Here is a 6,000-nt window from a genome sequence, read left to right on the forward strand (position 1 = left end):
AGTCCTAAAGGGAATAATGGTGGGGTGTATAGAGTTATAGCAATGTCAATGCACAGAGCAAGCAGAGGGCATGACTAGCACACTGCATTCATAAATGAATTCTTAGATGAAAAAGTTATCTGAAATAAATCATGCTCTTACTGACATCTTGCATCCTAGCATGTTTCTCTGAACTCATTTTTGATTTTCCTGGCTTTAGACCAATGCTCTAAATTCCTTTTTTTTCCACCTGTCTGTGAACTCTGGATGGACTTGGCATAGGATTATTGCCACAGTCAGGGAGGTAGGTCAGTTGAGGTGTGGAAGCAAGAAGACAGCAAATACTGCCAATGTCCCTAATGAATACATTGGCCTCTCTTCTATTATGAGGGTGTCTGCATTCCATATATTAAGTCAGAGAGTGTACTGGTTTTTGGGGTGGTGTTCCCTGCCCTTTATATTGATGCTACAGGGGTGCTTATGTCAGAAGAGAGAGTAAAAGGGCCAGATGAGATTTCTTCATGGCAGAATGCTATAGCTCTGTGGTGTCAGGTGAGCTGGATAATTTTTCCTATGTCTCCCTGCCCATGTGCATGTGTGTGTGTGTGTGTGTGTGTGAGTGTATCCCTGAAAATCTTATGAAGTGAACTGGATTGTTATCTTCCTGAGGACTAGGCAGAGGGCTAAGAAAAAATGACCATTTCACATGGTCAGTATCAGTTGCATCTTTGACAACACTTCCTAGGTCACATCTTTTCCTGTTCTTTGGAGTATAACTGTGTGAAAGGTTGTGGTAACCTGATAGATACCCTCTCTTCTTTTTTGGGCCATGATTTGGAATGTTCTCTAGGTGGGCTCTTTCTGTTAGTCCCTAACTAGCCCCTAATCACAGTCACGCATTGACATGATCCCTCCACATAGCCCTGAGGCCCAGAGGTTTATCTTGAATAAGTTTTGACATGTCAAGTGTCCAACTTCTTTCTCAGCACCTAGGGATGTGGGGGCATACCAATTCTTGTGAATTAAGGTATGGAGTATGGGGAATGGGCAGCTTCAAACTTTTGCTAGAGGGAGTATTATCATGCCAATTCTTCTTGTGGGTGAGCAACTCTTTCTTGCAAGCTGCAGGGTAGTGGAGGGCAAAGGCTATCTCACAAACATTGGGAGTGGAGCATGGTGGCAATGACTGACCCAACATATCACTGAATATTGGCCCATATGCTTTCTTGGGCTTGTTTTCTCCAGGTGAACAACATTGAAGTAACAGAATGTTATTTATCTTCCAAAGTTATACATAGTAAGTTTATGATTTAGAATTTACAATGGAAAGAGTTATCAACAACCTTACAATACTTTACGATACCTAGTAAAAACTTTGTGTTTCTATATACACAAAGAAATTTTACCATCTTGAATGCATTGTCTAGTCAGTGCAGGCAAAACCATTTGATTAAAACAATTTTTTTTCATTCATTGACTAGCTGTCATTTGAACTGACCAATTAACTTGGCCAAAATAGCCACATAGCTTTGGTCATTCAGACATATACCTAGTGACAGGGAAAGGGGGTTAATTCTGTGTTAGTGTGATATGCAAACTGGCATTTAAACTTTATTAACTATTAAGCATGGTGGCTATGGTAGCCTTTACCGTGTCACCTTATTGAAAATTTCACATGGGCATTATGAGAAAGGTGCTTCTTATATAACAGAGTTTACCTTTAACCAAATTTTAAAATATAAGTAGACTGAAAGATTTAGAAATAATATAAGATTAACAATACAATGATGTCCAAAGAAAATAATAGAGATTTATTATCTGAATTTTCAGAGTTGAATGGAATTTGAGACCAGTGGGAAGTATTATACTGGAACAGAAAACATTGACAGAAACACTGGGGGCAGGTACTATTTCACTATTGTCTAAGACCTAGCTTCAAGTCTTGCCTCTGACACATAATAGCTTTATGACTCTTAAGCTCCAAACATCTTGTGATTCTCTGAAGTTCTATCAACTTGCTTAGCTTCATTGGTGGAGAGAATTTCCACAGTGGGAGTTACTTCTGTTGATCAAATCACAGGTCTGGACTTTGTATTTTCCTATGTGTGTTCATATCATAATGTTCCCATTACTAAAGCTTTCCAAGGGCAGAGACCACTTTACTTCAGTTTTTGCCTTTGTATCCTTCGAGCCTAAAATAATATGTGCTAGGTAGCAGGCCCTGAATAAATTCTTCTAAGTTGATTGGATTGCCTAACTAGAATGTAATAACATGTTTACCATGCTTTAGGGAGGGGAAGATTATGGAGAAGAGTCTTGGGCAAGGCAAAGAATGGTGAGAATGAAGTCTGAATTCTTCTTACCTTTGCCTCAACTTACCAACTGCCATATCAGAGATTTAGGGTAGGAGAGAGGATAAGAGGATTTATTACAGTTAAAGAAATTGGGAAAGAAGGAAGGGGAGAGAAGGGAAAAATGTTGCCTCTCTGAACCAATCCCTCAAGAAGCTGATAACTAAAGCTCATCCTCAAAACTAGCTTTTTGTATTATATGATTTAAAGGGCAAAAAGTAGGTTCTCCTGTTCCCCACTCAACTCTCACCAACTCCTAAAAAAAACTAATTCTTCAATGCTTTCAGGATGTCACAGTCCTTTCACTGATGCTGACTGATTCTTGTCTTTCTTTCTTTCTTTTTTTATTAATTTATTTTGATTTATCAACAATCACTTCCATAAGCTTTTGAGTTTTGAATTTTTCTTCCCCCCTCCCTACTTCCCTCCCTAAGATGGCACACAATCTAATATAGGCTATACATATACATTCTTATTAAACATATTTTCACATTAGTGATGTTGTAAGGAAGAATTAGAACCAATAGGAGGAAGCACCAGAAAGAGGAAACAAAACACAACAGAAGAAAAAAATGGCAAATAGTATGCTTTGATCTGCATTCAAACTTGATAGTTTTTTCTTTGGATGTGGATAGCATTTTCCATCGTGAGGCTTTTGGAGACGTCTTAGATCCTTGTATTGCTGAGAGGGGTTAAGTCTATTAAAGTCAGTCATCACTCAATGTAGTTGTTACTGTTTACAACATTCTCCTGGTTCTGCTCACTTCACTCAGCATCAAACCATGAAAGTCTTTCCAGGTTTATCTGAAATCTGCCTGTTCATCATTTCTTATAGCACATTAGTATTCCATTACATTCATATATCACATTCACAATCATGATAACTATCTGTGTCTTTCTCTTCATCCTTCCCTCCCTGCCCCCATTTATAGTTTTCTTTCTCCTTTCTCCTTTTCCCTCCTCATTAATGTTTTGCTTTTGACCACTGCCTCTTTCAGTCCCGCTTCCTTTCTATTAGCCCCCTCCCTTTTCTTTCCCCCTTTCCCTCTTACTGCCTACAGGGAATGTTAGATTTCTATAACTAACTGATTATGTTACTCCCTTCTTAAGCCAAATCTGATGAGAATAAGGTTCAAACAATGCTCATCTCCCTCCCTTCTTTCCCTCTGCTGTAATAGGTTTTTGTGCCTTTTCCTGTGATGTAATTTACCCTTGTCTGCCTCCTCCTTTCCTTTTCTCTCAGTACATTTTCTTAGTTAGATCAGATTAATTCACTTGCTTGATCCATTTGACCCACTTGATTAGATTTTTTTCATCATTACATCAAAGTCAATTTATACCTACACCCTTTATGTATACCTCTTTAACATGGTATAATAACAGTACAGTTCTCAAGAGTTAAAAGTGTCATCTTCCCTTGTAGGGATGTAAAGAGTTTGCCCTTATTAATAACATGTTGTTTCTTTCTGTCCCATTTACCTTTTTATGTCCCTCTTGAGTCTTGTATTTGAAGATCAAATTTTCTGTTGGGCTCTCGTCTTTTTATCAGGAAGGTATGGAAGTCCCCTATTTTGTTGAATATCCATCTTCTCCCCTGAAAGATCACGCTCATTTTCTCTGGGTAGTTGATCCTTGGTTGCAATCCAAGCTCCTTTGCCTTATGGACTATCATATTCCATGCCCTGCAGTCTTTTTATGTAGAAGCTGTAAGGTCCTGTGTAATCCTGACTGTGGCTCCATGATATTTAAATTGTTTCTTTCTGGCTGCTTGCAGTATTTTCTCTTTGATCTGGTAATTTTGGAATTTGGCTACTATATTCCTTGGCGTTTTCAATTTGGGATCTCTTTCAGGAGGTGATTGGTGGATTATTTCTATGGCTATTTTACCCTCTGGTTCTAGGACCTCATTTTTCTTTAAGATTTCCTGAAAGATACTGTCCAGGCTCTTTTTTCATTGTGATTTTCAGGTAGACCAATAATTTTTAAATTGTCTCTCCTCGATCGATTTTCCAGGTCAATTGTTTTACCAATGAGGTATTTTAAATTTTCATCTATTTTTTCATTCTTTTGTTTTAGTTTGACTGATTCTTGCTCTCTCATAGAGTCATTAGCTTCCATGTGCTCAATTCTAATTTTTAACAAATTGTTTTATTCTATTAGATATTGTACCTCCTTCCCCATTTGGCCAATTTTATTTTTAGAGACTTGTTTTCTTCAGTGTACTTTTTTCCAGTTCACCAATTGTATTTTTTAGGGACTTGTTTTCTTCAGTGTACTTTTTTTCCAATTGGTCAATTGTATTTTTTAAGGACTTGTTTTTTACAGTTAAGTTTTGTCCTTCCTTTTCCAAGCTATTGACTCTATCTTGTATACCTCTCATTTCTTTTCCCATTTTTCTTCTACCTCTCTCATTTAACTTTTAAAATCCTTCTTGAGCTCTTCTAAGAAGGCTTTTTGAGCTTCAGACCAGTTCATATTCCCTTTTGAGGTTCCAGATGTGGGTTTGTTGACAATGTTGTCCTCTTCAGAATTTCTGCCTTGATCTTCACTCTTCCCATAATAAGAATCTGTCTTATTATGTCTTAAGACATAATAAGTTAGATCAGATTAATTATTATTAGTTATTATTATTAGTTATTATGTCTTAAGAAAGCATGTTTCTTTTTGCTTGCTAGTTATGTTTCTTTTTGCTTGTGGTGTTTGTTTATTTCCTGGCCTTTAAAGAGATTGTACTCTCCTGCTGGGGAGCAGAGGGCAATGACCCAAGCTTCTTGTGTTGGGAGCAACACAAGAAGGGCCTGGTCGATGGCTTTGTGTGCTGGGCCCTCCAATGTTGGCAGTTGGAGGCCGTAGGATTCTGGCAACTTACCTGGTGTTGGGCTGGAAACAGCAATACTGGAACTCTAGGGGTAGGATTGGGTAGTGTGGCTCTTGGAGATTTCCTGCTCACCCAGGCCTTTCCTTCCTTTTGCTTTCTTCAGCTCTTTTCAGATGGATGTTGTAGGGTGTTTATCTGCCTGGGACTTCTTGGAGTGCTGCTTCCCTTAGTTTTGCTAAGGCACTGGGAGAGCCAGTTGCTGTAGAATGGCAAGGCACCTGGTGGTTTTCTGAGCTGGTTTCCACCAGTTCCCCCACCTTCAATGAGGCACTTGGGGTCCAGGTGTTGGTGTTTGCCTGCTCTACTACCTGGGCTTCAGGATCTCCTTCTGGTATGGTGAGATGGGGCTTTCCACTAGCTTGCTGGGATGCTTCCCATTCTGTACTGCTCCCCTTCCCCCAGGGTAAGAGGGGCCTTTCCAGTTAATCCCTCAAGCTACTTGGGCTACTGGACTGCTGCACCCCATCTTTCTTCTGGTTCAGCTGTTCCAGGGTTTTTCCTAGGGTGATATTTTCTGGGCTTTCAGGGGTTAATTCACCTCTTACTCTGCCATCTTGGTTCCCAGAAGCAGAATGCTGACTGATTCTAACACCTTAAAAGAGAGTCTTTGAGAATTGTTATGGCTGAAGAATCTATTACTCTGCAGCCAGTGTGGCAACAAACCACTCTGAAATGGCTGGTTCGGAAACAATAGATATTTGGCCCATACCATTGGTAGTTGAACTACCACTACCAAGGTGAACTTGGAGGACCTTGTGCTTTGTTGGCCTAGTGCTGGAGAATCCAGCTGTC

Source organism: Vombatus ursinus, unplaced genomic scaffold (assembly GCF_900497805.2).
Source record: "Vombatus ursinus unplaced genomic scaffold, bare-nosed wombat genome assembly UNPS02014818.1, whole genome shotgun sequence".
Classification (NCBI taxonomy): Eukaryota; Metazoa; Chordata; class Mammalia; order Diprotodontia; family Vombatidae; genus Vombatus; species Vombatus ursinus.